This window comes from Paramormyrops kingsleyae, chromosome 20 (assembly GCF_048594095.1).
Source record: "Paramormyrops kingsleyae isolate MSU_618 chromosome 20, PKINGS_0.4, whole genome shotgun sequence".
In the NCBI taxonomy this organism is placed as follows: Eukaryota; Metazoa; Chordata; class Actinopteri; order Osteoglossiformes; family Mormyridae; genus Paramormyrops; species Paramormyrops kingsleyae.
In genome coordinates, this window is record NC_132816.1 from 1835236 (window position 1) to 1853385 (window position 18150).

The window sequence follows — 18150 nt, forward strand, 5'->3', positions numbered from 1 at the left end:
GACAGGTAGCTGGGCGGGAGCAAAAATGTGGACTGTCAGGCATGGAACTGGGAGGGAGCAAAAATATGGACTGTCTGGCAGAGAACTGGGAGGGAACAATAATATGGCCTGGCTGGCCATAGACCAGGTTGAGAAACACAGGGTTGGAGGATGCATGGATAAAGAATATTAGTAATATAAAAATACCTGCAAGTAAAAATCATACCTGAATTTCATTTAACTTGTATTTGATTATTTGTATACAATGCAGCTATAGGTCTAATAAAATGCAATTGTAAAAGCTTGTATGTTCAGATGGAAAACAAACATATAGGACACAGAGCCTTTTTGACAGATCCCAGAATTTATTGGGCACCCTCATGTGGTAAACAGGAAGGAAGACAAACCAAACAAGGCACAAATACACAGTTTGCTCTGTAACCTAAAGCGATAACCCCATATCCCTTTATTTCCACACAGAATGAACTTTTCAGAACTATCAATAGCTTACTGATTAGCAAAGGGGCGTGTCCATACTGGCCCCACCCCTAATCTGAAACAGCCACGCCTCACACATTTTAACATGATCTTGATTCAGATGCCTGTTATCTTCACTTTACTCTTCTGCATTTTAAAGCTAAAATCCCAACTGAAAGAAACATCATGTAAAACAGTTAGCCATTGTAATACTTTCTTGTTTTACACAATGATGGCCATAAGAGAATTGTATAAACTGTTTTCCCATGTGGCATCTGTGTTGCAGCTGCAATATGCTTTCATCTTGAATCATATGTGACTGGAGGAACATAAACTTCCATCCATCCATCCATCCATCCATCTTCCACAGCTGTAATACAGTACACAGACATGGTGAGTATGGGGACCACCCCAGAAAGCACAGCACACCAACCCTGGATGGTATAATAAAAACACATAATAATGTGAAGCAAAAATTCTTAATTCTTTATTCCGGAGAATCCCATTTAGAAGAACCCAAGGCAACAATCGTCGTAACTGCATGCGCTCTGTTCATTTCCTGCTCCCAGTCCATCAAGTGTTTTTATTTTCTGAAGGTCCATCACTTTGAGTCAGTGATTTTTTTTAGGTGATTTTTGGCACCTACTTTCCTCTTGAGTGTGGAAATTTGCTTTATGCATTAAATTAGTTTAATGTTTTTAGGTGGAATTCATATATACAATAATTTATGTTTCACCTTTAACATTAATTCAGCATTGTTTTTCTGTCTGACTGACAAGGCGAGCGGTTCTATGATGACCATGGACAGATATGATGATACTGGACATCCTGGTCTTGTTCCTCCTCATAAGTGAAATCAATTGGAAATTTATCCATTAGTCATAACTGAGGCAGTGGGTGAATTATGCAGTATTTTAATCTGGTTAATGAAGCATTTCCCAAATCCAAGAATCAGAGTAACAAAGAGGAAGGACCAATTAATCTTATCAAAGGTTCTTTCTGCATATAAAGATGCTATAATAATTGAATGTTTGGGTTGGGTTGAGTGGGTTCTGCTGCATTAATTTTAATAGTCTGCATATCATTTCTTAGGAATATCTCCCTTTAATGAAGCCAGGTTGATTTGTGTGTGCAAGTGATGAGATTAGTGATTTCAAAGAGCAAAATCTTTGCTTATTATTTATAAATCTGAGGACCATAAGCACTTTGTAGGCTTTAAGTAAGTGTAACTATCGTGAACATTAGATAAAACATGACCCAGATGCAGCAGTTTTTCAGCAGACACAGACTTCATTTGATAGACTTTATTTGGACAAATACCAGAATTATTGTATGACAACAATTACCGAGCTGGGGAATACAGTGAGAGCAGCTACATATATACACTGAACAGGATTGAAAGTCAAGAGACAGGTGTGAAGGGTCAAGATATAAGGGTAGGGAACAAGGTGATTATGGGATGGCCAGCGACCTCTGCTGGACAAAAAGGGACTGGGTGTAGGCAGATCATTGCAGAAACAAGGGCAGCATTCATATTAAGAGTTATGCTCAGACCACTGAAAATTTCCAACTGCATTTTATGGAATAATAAGTGATAAATGACCAGTGGTAAAAAAATTTTTTAAATAGTGCATCGCTAAATATGGCATTTCATTCTTGTTAGCAAAATCAGAAATTTAAGTTTGCCAATCCTGTTCTGCACATATATACAAGCCTAAATTCACCCACAACACCATCCGTTTGGCGTTTGGAACATCTTTTTTGTATTATGGCCTCCAGTTAACCGCATATCTCCACGATCTATTTAATGTACCAATAAATGTTTGCATTTTAACATCATACATTGTCAGTGTCTTTTGTGTCATGTCCTGGCCTTGACTGGTCCGTAACACTGTTTATTAGAGTTGGACTCATTTGAAATTATTTGAAACTAGTTATGTAAATAGTGATGCAAACATCTTAGTAGATAAAACTATAGAATCAGAACAGTTGTTATTTGAAAAGCAAAATAAACTCAGATGAAACATTTTGATAAGGGTAAGATAAGTAAGATCTGCCACAAACAGCACTATTCTCTACAAACAGAAAATGTCATCATAGTTACTCCAGCATGTATCCTGTGCATGGTTACAGGGACGGGCTGTTGTCCCGTGCATGGTTACAGGGACGGGCTGTTATCCCGTGCATGGTTACAGGGACGGGCTGTTATCCTGTGCATGGTTACAGGGACGGGCTGTTGTCCCGTGCATGGTTACAGGGACGGGCTGTTGTCCCGTGCATGGTTACAGGGATGGGCTATTATCCTGTGCATGGTTACAGGGATGGGCTGTTATCCCGTGCATGGTTACATGGTTACTGTTATCCTGTGTATGTTACCATGTGCAATTTGTGGCCACACTGTGTCAGTAATGTGTTTCTGTCTCAGTTGAGAGGAATGTTGAAGAATGTTGCTGCGGATTATTAAATGGGAAAATACTGTTAGATACTTCTGGGCCCTAAATGCCAGACCACCTGCTGGGATCTAGTAAGTTTCTCATGGTATCCTAACCATGATCTGACAGATCAGTCCAGTCATAGAGTTTGGATAATTGAGTATTTGTACTATTAAAAAAAAGTTTTAAAATATATTCATACTGTCACACTTGGGTGAAAGAAGTACAGGTCTGATCCATATCGTTGGTGTTTGTCAGATCGCTTCCGGGTTGAGTGAACGCTGGCGTAATTTGCTGCCGCTGCTCTCCGGTATCTTTTTCTATTTTTCTATTTGGTTTTCCGGCGTATTCCTCTACGATGTTGTCTGGTAGGAACTGTGTACCGTTCGTATTTGTCTGGACTCTCCTGTCGTTGGTCCTTCAACCCGGTTTTGGACTTTACCGGTATACAGCTGACGAGCTCCTTCAACTTCGTTTTCATCTGGCTGCTCCACCGCCGGCTGCGCTTCATCTTCACACAGCCATCGCATTCCTCCCTCGCCGAAAGTATATTCATCGGGGCTCTCGCCGGGACTTTCTTCATGACAAATCCAAACCAATACAGTCATTCTGGTCCACTTCTCGCTGTTCTCCACAGAACTCCGACCGGGCTGTTGACCACAGTGTATTAGCCAGCCTGACCAGGTCGGCTAACACTAACACTTTTGCCAAGTCTAATAGCACTCGTGTCAACTTCGGTCTGCTCAACATCCGCTCGCTTACGAGCAAGGGACATCTCGTCCAAGATCTCCTAACCGACCGTAAGTTTGATTTTTTCTGTTTGACTGAAACGTGGCAACAGCCCAAAGATTTTTCCCAGCTCAACGACTCCACTCCCCCGGGGTTTGTTTATACCTGTCAACCTCGGGAGTACGGCCGTGGTGGAGGTCTCGCGGTAATTTATCGCGAGAATTGGAAAGTTCTGTCGTTGTCTGTACCTGTATTCAGTTCCTTTGAATCCATTGTTTGTCAACTCTCGGGACCTGTTCCAACTGTTGTAGCTGCTATCTACCGCCCTCCAAAGTCTAATTCTGATTTTATAAGAGACTTTGCTGATTTGCTGACCCACTTGGCTACTGTATCTCCTAATATAATACTTCTGGGAGATTTTAACATACATATGGACAACATTAATCATCCACTCACCAAAAATTTTTCATCCTGCCTCGATAGCTTTAGTTTTCATCAATATATAAACTTTCCCACTCATACTAAGGGCCATACTTTGGACTTAGTTTGCTGCTCTGGACTAACTCCCTTCAACTGCAAGGCTGATGAACTGCCAATCTCTGATCATCTGCTACTCTCTTTTAATGTTAAAATTACCCTTTCTATATCCAAGAATCCTCGCACCATCTCTTTCCGTAATATCAAAAAAATTGATCCTAACACTCTTTCTTTAGCTTTTTCAAGACTTTCAGATTTCAACAACTTACTCACCTTAGATGATCTGGTTTCTCATTATAACAGTAGTCTTAATAGTACTTTAAACTCTGTTGCTCCATTAAAAACTAAATCTGTAACATTTTCTCAGTCAGCACCCTGGTTTACATCTGAACTCAGGCTTATGAAAGCAAAAGGTCGACGGCTTGAACGTCTTTATAAGAGAACTGGTCTCACAATCCATAAAGAAATGTATAGTAATCATATTACATATTATAAGGAATGCCTTAACCAAACCAAATCTACTTATTTTACTAATATTATCTGTTCTAATGAAGATTCAACTAAATCACTGTTTTCACTGCTTAACTCTACTTTCATGCCACCGGATTTTCTACCTGTTCACCTATACTCATCTTCTTTCTGTGACTCTCTAATGCTATTTTTTACTGAGAAAATTCACAAAATCCATCAAGACTTAGCTTCTGATGATTCTTGTAATACCTCCCTTGAAATTATCTTGCCAACACATTGTTTTTCTGCTTTTCAGCTCCCCTCTGTTTCTGATATTTCAAATCTCATCTGTAAGTTAAAATCCTCCACCTGTCAGTTAGATCCTATTCCAACAGCTATAGTCAAAGATTGTCTACCCTCTTTGCTTCCCATTATCTTTGCAATCATTCACTCTTCACTTACCACTGGAACTGTTCCTGTCTCTTTCAAAACTGCTGCTATCACCCCAATATTGAAAAAAACTGGTCTTGATCATAATAATTATGATAATTTCCGCCCTATTTCAAATTTACCATTCCTTTCAAAAATTCTTGAAAAAATAGTTGCAACACAGATCCATTCTCACTTAACTAATAATAATTTGTATGAACAGTTTCAGTCTGGTTTTCGACCCCTCCATAGCACTGAAACAGCCCTCATAAAAATAACCAATGACCTTCTTATGGCAGCTGACTCTGGTTTTCTTACCATTCTTATTCTTCTGGATCTGAGTGCAGCCTTTGATACTATCTCTCACTCTGTTCTTCTTAGTAGGTTAACCTCCATTGGTCTCTCTGGTACACCATTACACTGGTTTAAATCATATTTGTCTGACCGCACTCAGTTTATCCAGCTTAAATCATTCACTTCACAGCCTTCTCCTGTTGTTACTGGTGTGCCCCAGGGATCTGTCCTGGGGCCCCTTCTCTTCATTATCTACCTTCTTCCTCTTGGTCATATTTTCCGTAAATATAATATTCATTTTCACTGTTATGCCGATGACACCCAGCTTTATTTGTCCACTAAACCAAACTTCACTCTTCCTCCACCTTCCCTTAGCCTCTGTTTAGCTGAACTTAAATCTTGGTTCTCTTCAAACTTTCTCAAACTTAATAGTAATAAAACAGAGTTTCTTCTAGTTGGCTCCAAATCAACACTATCCAAAATTGATTATTTTTCTATTAATATAGATAACTCTTTAGTTTCCGCGTCCCCAAATGTGAAAAGTCTTGGTGTCATCCTTGACAGCACTTTATCTTTTAATTCACATCTCAATAATATCACTCGGTCCGCATATTTTCATCTGCGCAACATTAATCGTCTCCGTTCATCACTCACCCCACAAGCCACCGCCATTCTTGTCCATAGCCTTGTCACTTCCCGGATCGATTACTGTAATTCACTTTTATTTGGTCTCCCTAAGAAATCCATCCATAAGCTACAACTTGTCCAGAACTCTGCTGCTCGTATTATCACCAAGACCCCTTCTATCCACCACATCACCCCTGTTTTGCAGCAGCTTCACTGGCTACCGGTTATAGAGCGCATCAACTTCAAAATCCTTCTGTATACATTTAAGGCCATCCATCACCTCTCCCCTCCATATTTGTCTGATTTGGTTCAGGTCTCCACTCCATCACGCTGCCTCAGATCCTCTTCCTCTCTTCTTCTCTCTGTCCCTTCTCACCGTCTTGCCACCATGGGGAGCAGAGCTTTCTGCTGCTCTGCTCCCCGCCTCTGGAATTCGCTTCCTCCAGACCTTAGAAACATTACTTCTCTTTCTCTTTTTAAATCTAGGCTCAAAACTCACTTGTTTCAATTTGCTTTTCCAACATAACCTTTCTTTTATTCTATCTTTTTAATTTGGATTGTTTTATATAGATTTTGTAAATTGTTTGCTCTTATGTTTGTTTTTTTTATCATTTGTTGTGTACAGTGTCCTTGAGTGTCTTGAAAGGCGCTTTTAAATAAAATGTATTATTATTATTATTATTACAATGATTGCAGCACGGCAGGGCCATCCAGGGGAGGGCAAGACGGAACAGTGGCAGTCTCTTCTGGGTTGGACGCAGTAATAAAAACGTCTTTCACCATCAGCATTCAGGCATGGTTCAGCAGCAGTGGCGGCTGCTGACCAAAATGATTAGTTATGCAAACTGTAAACTAACCCCACCCACCAAGTGTAACTTCAGACCAGATCATATATGAGTCATTACTATAAATATTACCGTAAATATCAGGGGCATTTCTAGAAGATCAGGGGCTAAGTCAAGTTTACCTGGGGCTTGACTTTTTTGGTTTTTGAAGGAAGATAATAGGCATCGGGGCTAAAATCCTCGGGCTATAGTCCCGAGTAATCAAATCTGCAACTTCTATGGTAAATATTAAAATGCTATAGTCGTAAATATTTTCCATTGCTTACATATTTAAATCAAGTCTAGCACTATTTAGTTTGTATCTTGAGTCTACCATTGTGTAACTATTAACCTGATGAGCTGATGCTTAGAAAGTGAAACTGACAAAAATGATAGTTTTCAACAGGTGCATCCTTTTGTGAAATGCAGTCATTATAGAAATACAAGTAAAATGAGTGACTTGATTAAAATATCAGTAGGAAAAACAGCTTTACATTACGGACATGCTGTACATTACATGTGTAACACAAACAAACCAACATAAGCCGGATCATCATCAACAGGACAGCACATCTGTAAATTACCTAGTTTCTTTCGTTGTCAGAGTTTTCACTCGCATCGTGTCCCCTAAAAAATGTCAGCTCCTGTTGACCCAAGAATTAAACTGCACCAATCAGTCTTTTCAGAATATCTGTTTTTCTTTACCACGTCATTCTGTTTGGTTAATTATAGACGTACATCTTTGCTGATAAAACTATCAGTCCTCCTTAGTGATGCCAATTTTATTTTGAAGAAATAAGGGAGCCCTCCCCTCACATCCTCAGGTCCCTAATGGTGAAATTTGCAACGTGGGATGGACCGTACACTTTGAAAATAACATACAAAACGCATCCAATATTGGTTAAAAATGTGAAACAGCATTTTATTTAATCGCACAATATACAAGACAGGTGCAAACTTGTAATCCTCATATTTCCAAAAAGAATTAGTAATACGTCTGCGCTGACATATTCCTTTTCCACATTAAAAAACTGAACAAAAAAGGAACAGTCTTATTTACAGTACATGCAAGGAATTAGCTACAATAAACAAGAACAGTATTTACAAATGAAGTATTTTTAACTCTTTGCTCTTTCACTCGACTGCCCAGGGTTGGTTCCCGCCTGCGCCCATTGTTCCTGGGATAGGCTCCGGTCCCCCCCCCGTGACCCAATTTGAGATTGAGGGGTTTCAGAAAATGGATGGATGGATGGATGGATGGCTCTTTCACTTAGTGTCAGGGTCAGCTCTTGTTGTCTCAGCCTTCGTGTTCCCCGTTTGGCCAGCAGGTGTCGATGGCCATCCTGTCCCTCCTGTCAGCCTTTGTGTTTTCCCTGCTCCCCTTCAGCTGCGTGGCTCTATGAATTGAGCATGTGGATGCCTGTGAATCCCTTTGTCTTGTGTTCAAACCCTGCCTCCTCTGTTTTTGTATTTTGTTCCTAGTGTTTCACTTGTATCAGTTTAGTCCTGTGATTTGTATTCAGTTTTGGTGTCTTGCATTGTGCCTCAGTTGTTTTATAGGTCTTTGTTATTCCCAGTGTTGGATTCTGTTTTCCTTGTTTTTTTTCAGTTCTTAGTTTCCCTGTTTAGTTCCTTGAGTTAATTATTAGTGTCATCTGTTGCCTGTTTTACTAGTCCCTGTTAATTGTTTTCATCTATCCTGCGTTATCCTTGTTAGCCTGTTGTATTTAAGTTCCTGATCCCGGTCTGTTCAGGACTACTGGAGTCAATGATGTTGTGTGCCAGTGATTATGTTTGAATTGTACCCTGCCCACCTGCAACTTGTTTCTCTGCACCATTTGTAGTTAGTCTTTGTTTATTTCATGGGCCATTTGTAGTTAGTCTTTGTTTATCCCTTTTTTGCTTTTGACCCCTCGTGGTCCTTTTTGTTTGTGTAGAATGTTCTGTTCTCTTAATAAACCCGTGTTCCTGTGAGCCGCAAGTGGGTGGACCACATTCCCTTCCGGCCTGCACCATGCCTCAACCTCGCAGCTGAACTGCCTGAGTCCCTGACACTTAGAGTATACCAATTTATGTCCACAGATCAACAAGCATCACTGGCAAACTATCTTGTCTGATGACTGAACTCACTTTCTGAATGGTTAAACGTGTGCCAATCATCTTTGTGTTTATAACGAGCAAAAGCACGCATCACTGGAAAGACTTGGAGTGTTTCCTCTCAACAACGAACTTGAAACCCAATGAATCATGGGATGGTTTGCGATGGCAACAATGCAACCGATGCATCCTTGATATTTGGGGCAGAGCAAGAATGACATCCTCAGATTTTTACCCTCCTCCTCACTTTAGTTCTTGAGTATCGGAGCTGCTTCCCATTTCATGCGCTGCACTCTTCTAAGGCTGCATTTGACAACCGAATGCCTCACAGCAGCATGACATGGCTGTCCCATTTCAAAGGCTCCTTCAAATGCGGCCTAGAAATGTATCCTCCTTCTCTCGGGTCACATAGGTTCAGCCCGATGGATTCTTTGCAGCACAGCCTATCCCAAGATTCATTGCGTGGATTTTTAGAAAGCGGCCTACAAAGGCTACGCTGACCGCATCCTACAAACGATGCAGCCCCTCAATTAGGACACAGTTTGAACTGTACTTTGACAATGGAAGGTGATGTCAAATGGGTATGCGAGAACACAAGAGTGATCAACCATGATAAACTCCCTAGGGGAAGGATGCTTCACTGGGCTAGTTTAAAAACACATGACATTCCATAACTATCCAATCCACTATTAAATAGAAGGTAATGTGAAAGACATTTAAGTCTTAATGAGGTAGAAAACATTTAGCTTCACTCAAGTTCCTTTTATCAACCTAAGGGTGGTGCTGTTTTGCAGAATACTTTGGCAGACATTTTTTGAACAGCTACACTTTATTGGTTTCACATGGATATGGTTGTTGTGATTATATATTGGCATCAAAGTAATATCTTATGTGATATGAATGTTACATTTTTTTCTTCTGTTATTGTTCAGCAGTGTGAGTTACTATGCTATGTGAAAGGCTTGTCAGCAATGCTTCATGTAGAGAAAATTAATGGCATGAATATGTATGAGGGCTGAGAAATCAGGGCTCAGAAGAAATGATTACTATTGGCAATGGCATTACATATGTATCTATGTTATAAAAAAGGTGTGTGGTATAATTAAGGGGCACACTTACACCATAAAAATATTCCAGAAAGTTTAGTATAGTGGATTAAAATTTGGAAAGTTTGGGTTAATGTAAAAAGATCCACCTTTATAATTCAATATTTCCCAGTTACACCAAGTAGGGAGGAGCAAAAACGTAGACTGTCTGCGGGTCCCCAAGGACCAGACTGGGAAACACTGTATGATGCATTAAAACTGTATGCAGTCCTTCACTTTTTGTGCACAGGTCCTCACAGCATGTGTAACGACATTTAATCATTTCTGTATTAAAGCAGTGGTCATGAACCTGGCCCCAGAAGAGCCATTTCTAACTTGCTTGTGCTCCAGATTTTTGTTAATTACACAATTCCAGGTTTTCACGAAGGCCAAAGGCTTGTTGTAAAACCAACATACACACGACTGTTTGGTGACTTCATAAGATGCAAATGCTGTAGGCTACATTTTGTATATTGGTTTTTAATAAGAACAGTAGTATTATTTTAATACACAGTGAGTTGTAGCTCTTTGGCTTTGTGTCCTTGAAAATATCCCTTAAAGTAGCACCATCTTGATTTAATGGCCACAATAGAGAGGTTTTACAAAATCTGTGCTTGTTCTTGTGGATTGACGTAGCCGGAATTCTGACACCTGCCATAGTCAACCCAGATTGCTTATTCCATCACCAAGCCATCGAGGGTCAGACGCTGTAAAATCAAAACCTGAGCCGTTGCCGATATTTTCAATACAGGATGAGGCATCAGGTACTGCAATTTGACATGTATGCAAATGTAATGCTTGGCAAATCGAGTTGTTCCGGCTTTAGCGAGTCAAGCATCTTGCCTGTTTTACTGTACAAGTGTCTTTATATTCGCTGCATCCAAAAGACATCCGGCTCTTTGAACGCACATCTGTCCTTGCCAGAGCAAGAGAAGACAGAACAGACAGCTTGATTAGAGGGCGGAGCAAATGTGTACTCGTTTTTATTGACAGCTTGAGTCATGTAGGGTGAATAATTTATAATTTGTGTAGGCCTATAAAAGAAGTGATTAGTGGTAGTGATTCTTTTACAGTTCAAACAAGTTCCAACGATGAAGAGGTGTAGAATGAAAGGATATATAAATTATGCTTTTTAACATTTAACTAAAATAATAAAATTAAAATCGAACACAGCATGTCATTGAGGCATTTAATTTTATAATTTAAAGACTTTTAAAGGTCTTGGTTCATCAGGTCAGCCCAGGCAATAAAAACTGGATTTCTATAAAAACAGGTGTGAACTGCTGAATTTTACAACCTCAGCTATGGGCCATCAGTGACTTAAGTAGAAGTCTTATCAATTCTAATAATAAAAAACCTGAAAATAAAAGTGGATTTTTACATAGTCCAGAGAGGAAAGCTCTAAAATCTTGCAGTTCTGAATCTATAATGACTCAAAACCCACTTGGTGTAATAGGTTTGAATGGTACGTGTTGCTGCATGACATTTTCTTAATAGTACAATAAACACTATTAATTATTCTAATAAAATGAATGAATATTTTTGCAGGATATGAGAAGAGTGGGTGTGGCTTCTGTGGGTGGGGAAGTCAGCTTTGCAGATGTGTTTGATTTGATTAATTGCACCCTTGTTTCCAAAAAGAGCATACTTCAAAGCATTGTGTGTTTTCTGACTCCCTTCCATGCCTTACTACGTTTTTGAGATCAGTAGTCCTGCTCCAGTGTGCTGATTTGCTCCCCACGTACACTGGCAGGTATTTTGCTGTTCACTTTCGTTTTGTGCACTCTTTTGTGTTATGTTGCCGTGTCCTGCAGGGAAGAGCTTAGCCTACTGACAGAGTGGTACCAGGAAAACAATCTCTCCCTAACCATCAGCAAAACTACAGATGAACTCACACTTGACCCTGCTTAGTACTGCGCTTGAGCATGATTGTCCCCCTCCCCACTCCCCCACTGGTCTGTGCCTAAGTACGCTTTCGTCATCACCGTGTAACTTTTGTGATGAGGAAAACATAGGAAGGAAAGTGCTATTGCACAGCACAGTGGAGTGCATGATTAATATCCTTATTTTGTGGTTTATTTGGAGTCATTCTGGGAACAATTATAGATATATTATAGATTTATTGAGTATGCAGCACAGTGATTCTCACTGAATCGTGCTGCACATATAAGAAGATGGTCCCATATTTTACCAAATATCTCAGAGTTTTTGTGTATTGCATCCAGTTGTTCCTGGATACTCTCATCAACCCAAATTTCAAGCAAACACTGTACCGCTGCTATAGACCAAAGTGATCCCTTTGCCACAGTGTTTGTTAAATATTTCTCAGTACCAAATCTATACAGCCTACCCAATCTGTTCTTTACAGGTTCAGTTCATGTGTAGTGTAAATGTACACATGCGTGTGCCACTCACATTATAGACGTCATGTGTGTTCCATGCTTGGGCATGGTTAGTGATTACACTAGATGAGTCCAACTAACCATCCCTGGGCCCACCTCCTCAAGTCAGCCCAGGCACTGTATGGAGCGGTCAAACTAGTCAGAAATGGAGTTTGGGGGTCAAACGTACTTGAGCACGGTTCGGATTGCCTAGTGTGTGTACACCATTAGAGTCTGGCCACTGACTTATGCAAAAGCAAAAGGTTCCTCACACTCCCATCTACATCAACGGAGAGGTACTGTAGCAGCTTTGGCTTCCTTGGTGTCATCATTTCTGGCAGCCTGTCTTGGTCACAAAGCACCTTGACGGTCGTATAGAAGGCCGACACATCATTATTTCCTCTGATATCTGAGGGAGGTCACTGGATTGTAGGAGCACTGCAGAGGGCATTCCCACCAGCTACAGGCCATCCTGCAGTGGATGCTGCCCAAGCACTGCAGGGAGTCTCACAGAGAGTCAGCAGTGGCCCAAGCACTGCAGAGAGTCTCACAGAGAATCAGCAGCTGTCCAAGCACTTCTGAGAGTCATATAGAGAGGCAGCAGCTGTCCAAGCACTGCAGAGAGTCACACAGAGAGTCAGCAGTGGCCCAAGCACCGCAGAGAGTCACACAGAGCGAGCAGCTGCCCAAGCACTGCCGAGAATCATACAGAGAGTCAGCAGTTACCCAAGCACCTCAGAGAGTCTCACAGAGAGTCAGCAGTTACCCAAGCACCTCAGAGAGTCTCACAAGTACAGCAGAGAGTCAGACAGAGCCAGCAGCAGACACCTCACTACCACCCTGGTCACAAACGAGTATCACAAAGTCACATGCAGATCAGCCTCTCCCTACTCTGTTATGGGACACAAAGTAGGACCGTAAGCCGTTTGACCACAAGATGTACAGTAGGCAATTAGTGTCCTCGACAAATGCTAAGTGTCCACCAAATGCTGCTGTAATTAATACTCTGACACTTCATTCCCCTGACTCCATCTCCATCACCTCTGGTACTTGCAAAAAAGGTCTTTAGTGGTGATATTCTCTCTTATTTGTTTAGTTAATATTTTGTATTTGTTGTCTTGTATTTCTTTAGTACTGTGGTCTACAGTTAGCGCACCTATGTGTGAACCGCTCCCCGTCCCTTGGCATAACAAGCCTGTACCTTAATGAAATATGATTGCTCATCTGCCCCCACATCCACGCGTCTGACCACAGGGCTTTTCACATAATACTATAATAGATTGAGACTGGAGACCTTCCCAGTGGCACACTGGTCTAAACCAGGAACATCTTACTCGGGAGATCTGGGTCAATCCCGTCGCATGCCACATTATCTATTTATGGGGAGGAGACCCCCGGATCCCGGAGCGATTCCTACTCCTTCCCATTAAGGCAGTAAAATGCCTTGTTGTTAGTTGGGCTGCTAAGGGGTTGCAGGTGGAGTCAGACGCCAAAAAAAGAAGCACTCTATGTTGCATGCTGAAGTCTGCAGCACGAAGGGTAGAAAGGAGCAGGTGGTTGACAGTGCACACGCTCACACGGGTGGGGGGGGCGGCCGGCATTCAGCCCCCGAAAGACAGGAAAGGGTGAGAGAGTAGCTTTAGTGCATTTGTCGTCTGATGGCATTCTGCCTGGGGTGGCTAACTCGCTATGCAGAGCCGGAGGTGAATGATTCAATAAGAGAGGCTTTGTGAGCAGAACCATCTTCTAACCTTTCTTTTAATTTAGGTTTCTCCTCTTTAGGAATGGAAAGAAGATGGGGGAGGTGGATCCGACAAGGCATTCAGGGTAAAGAAAGCTGCTGTTATATCTGGGAAAGGGTTCAATTTCACATAACTTACTCTTTCCCTGATATTTATGCACATCATGGTTTTCACATCACTATACATGCATGCTCAGTGGACCAGTTCTGCTGACACATGCTGTTGGAAATACAATTAAAGATGGGAGCAGGGCTGCCAGCTCTCCTGCATCTGGCGTGACACTCACGCTTTCAGACTCTCATGCTCATGCAAGAAATCTTATGGCAAATCTATATTATTCCATTATAAACCTAAAATAAGCTACATCAAAAGCCATACAGACTATTTACAGGGTAATAAAACTGTGACATGCACATAAATGAGAGTGCAGATTAGTCTCAAACTGAAAATCTCACGCCAGCCAGCTGACCAAAGCCCCGCAGGAGGTTCTTAGCACCAAGCGCAGGTAGTCTGGTGATGGAATGCTCCAGAACCTGGAATAACCCCAAATCCTTCCCAGGATCATACAGTGTCTGCTGCCAGGAAGAATGAAAACTGTTCCTCAGAGCCTATTAAGGAAGTGTCAGCCCATCTCAGGTGTTCCCCTGCCTTGTGCCCTGTGCATCCCGGGATGAGCTCCAGGCCAATCCTGCCTCGCTGCACTGCAGAAGCAGCTGCCGGATTTGCTGAGAGTACAAAGGTTTCCAAGAAAAGTTTGCAGCAAGTAGGGTTTCATAAACTTTGTATTACGCTCATGATCGTATAGCTGGTAGCATTTCTCAGCAAGGCTACAAATACAAACTGACACCAGTGCTACTTTCATAAAACTGTGTGGCACAATATCTGACATTTAGTTGGGTTTTAGCTTTAGGTTACTTTAGTCCATCATCAGCACAATGAACTTGCCACTGGGAAGCAGGGAGACCCAGACAGATAAGACACTCCAGAGAACAGCAGGCAATGTGTTTGTCAGGAGTCGACAGAAATAGCAATTTCCTTCAGGATCAATAAAGTTTCTTTCTTTCTTTCTTTCTTTCTTTCTTTCTTTCTTCATCTTGCACATTTTGCTTTACTTTTTCCATTTTATATGGAGGATTTGCACGCTGAATCTCATTGTACTGTGTACAATGTCAATAAAGGAATTCAGTTCATTCTTTCTTTCCTCTTGCTCAGGTTCTGTAGCTTCACTTGAGCAGCTAATGCATTTGGTGACAGAAGGGTAAAGGTTTCATTTCCATTGTAATTAGCTTGGTCAGGGAATTAAACAGCTTGCAACTGCTCAGTTGAACTACTGACATCTACAAATCTAATGTTTTCCTGCTTTCTTGTAACGTTCATTGGCATGTAAGTCATCCAATCAACAAGCATCCATTTTCATCATTGTTCCTACCTCGTTTGCTGCTCATGTGAAAGGTTTTCTGTTAATTTATGTGTCTGCCAAGGCCCACCAACAGGCTTTCTGGATAATGAAGCGTCACATCGCATGACTTTACTTCAGGGTCATGATATCATGTACAGGGCTGCAGTTGTCTTGGGATGCACTTGAGTGCCCCCCCCCCCGTGGGAAAAAAAGACAAAAACCCTTTTGAAATGTAAACCTATCAACTTTATGAGGGGTAGTCAACAAGCAGACTCGGGACCAAAACACATCCTAATCCAGACCGTGACATCACCACCGCCAAGCTCGGCAAATACACTACCAGTCAAAAGTTTGTGTACACCACAGGTTTTTACCAGTTTTCCATTTATTTCGTAAACTGCAGATTTTTAGTCTTGTTAAGCATTAGAAAATTGAGTGAACTATAAAAGGAAATATAAGTAAAATAAAACAAGTTTCCTTTATAACATGGAAAGAGTATGTAACAGTATGTAACAAAGCTGTCGATACGTGCACGTGCACACGGACAGGCCTTTCGGACCCCTGTCTGACGATGCTATTCACACATGCACCTGCACACGGATAGACCCTGATCACACCATGACGAAAAGCCAAGCTTTGCCTGAAATGTGCTTATTGACTGAATACCACAGCTTGCAGGGAGGCGATGGCCAGAAATGAGAGTTGCCTGGAAACAGCAGTAGAATCATATCAATTGTCTGTATACCACTTTCTTTTTACACCCTTCCATTGAGTGAAATAATAATAGTATTATAGGAAATAATGTGACCTGATGTGGGTGTTTAGTAGGCGGCATCTTGTCTCTTTTTTTTATCTATTCATCGATATTATGATAGAAAAAGTAAACTGCATAGCAGAAAATCAGTAATCCATGATAAAATGCCTATTTAATGGGTATGAAAAGGCAGTAAGTGGAGTGGATCTCCTGGGCGTTTCAGTTTGTGGGCTCAGAAGGCTATTGTATGCGCAAAATGCCTTCAGGATTACAGGGATGTCCAGTCAAGAAAAAAGGACGAGTGCTGAGTAAATAAAAACAAACAAATCAGTGTCAGGCCTCCCTGCAGTCATTGCTCTCCACAGAGTCCCCCAGCCAGACTCTGCGCCGACCCTCCAGCGCACTGACTGCGGCTGCAGATCACTGCCTAATCACCAGGAGCACACATACCGGCTCTCTGAGTAATTCCCTCTTTGTTGAAGTGTTCAGCTTGCTCCCTGCTGAATGCTAGCTGGCTGGCTTTCTGGTTTTTCTGATCCACACCTGTTTTCCCACCCTGTCCTGACGACATATGATCAGAGGTTGAAATTTCAGGTCCAAAAAGTAAAAATCCTGATCAAGATTTTGTTTCAACCAAACAGTTGAGTACTCTGTGACTGTGACTCTTTATACTCAACTGGTTGAAACAAAATCTTAGTCTGGATTTTTACTTTCTGGACCTGAAATTTCTACCTCTGCATGTGATCTGTGTTTTATCTCTTAGACCTGTTCCAATTCATTGATTTATTTGCATAAATTTGTGCTCATTGGATTTGATTCATTACAACATATCCTGATGATCCTAAGACAGAATGTCTACCTAGAATAAGAAATCCGCATTAAACTACTCTACCAATATCAATATAAATGCAAACATTACATGGTTATAGTCTCCTAAGATTAGTGATGTGTTGTATCCCACTACTGTGACGGGTGGTACCCCATCCTGGGTTGTTCCCTGCCTTGTATACTCCTAGCTTTCAGGGTAGGCTCTGGGCCCCATCAACCCTGCATAACGGCCGGTATAGAAGACAGAGGAATGGATGGATGGATGTACCACTTTAGAAGGTCAACACTCACATAAAGGTGAGAAAGTGTGAAGTGAACAGAAAGCCACCTATGGCACTCATTAAGTAATTCATGTGGAATACTAAGTTCATGTGTGGTGCTGGAAGGCAACTGGAATCTCAGTCGAGTCACAAGCTGCTTTTAAAATCATAGTTCTGTTCTCTTTAAGGAGATATTAAGTTGGTAAATCCAGTGATGCAGTGAGTACCACTGCGAGGGGGACATAGCTGACGTATCACTCTGATTTCCATTCAGTTTCATTATATACAGTCATGTGTTGCTTAACAACAGGGATACATTCTAAGAAATGTGTCATTAGGTGACCTCGCCATTGTGAGAACATCATAGAGAGTACTTACATAAACCTAGATGGTATAGCCTACTACACACCTAGGCTATATGGTGTAGCCTGAATAATAATAAGTAATACAGTATAGTAAAAACATTACTAATTATCATTATCAAGTATTATGTACTGTACATATCTGTGTGTGCTATACTTTAATATGACTGTCAGTGCAGTAGCTTTGTTTATACCAGCATTACCAAAAACTGTGAGTAATGTATTGCGCTACAACGTCACTATGTGATAGGAATGTTTCAACTGCATTATAATCTTATGGGATCTTATGGGACCACCGTTGTAAATGCGGTCCGGCGTTGACCGAAACGTGGTTATGTGGTATGTCAGCTTCTGAAACTCAATTTCCATGTTTATGTTTTCAGTGTAAAATGACAATTATAACTTTTTCTTTTTACAGATCATTTAATATATTATATATGTTGGAAATGAAGGATGGAGCGGGAGATGGACAGGCGGATCAGTGCGGCGTCAGCAGTGATGCTGCATCGGTCTGTCATGGTGAA

The 18150-nt window shown here is 41.2% G+C and overlaps 1 long non-coding RNA gene across 1 annotated transcript; it reads left to right on the top strand.

Moving 5' to 3' along the window:
* Positions 1-2763: 2763 nt before the first annotated feature.
* On the top strand, positions 2764-8692 carry LOC140581257 (uncharacterized). The gene is made up of 2 exons (XR_011984318.1): positions 2764-3688; positions 7869-8692. It is a non-coding gene; the product is annotated as an uncharacterized lncRNA (long non-coding RNA).
* Positions 8693-18150: the final 9458 nt, after the last annotated feature.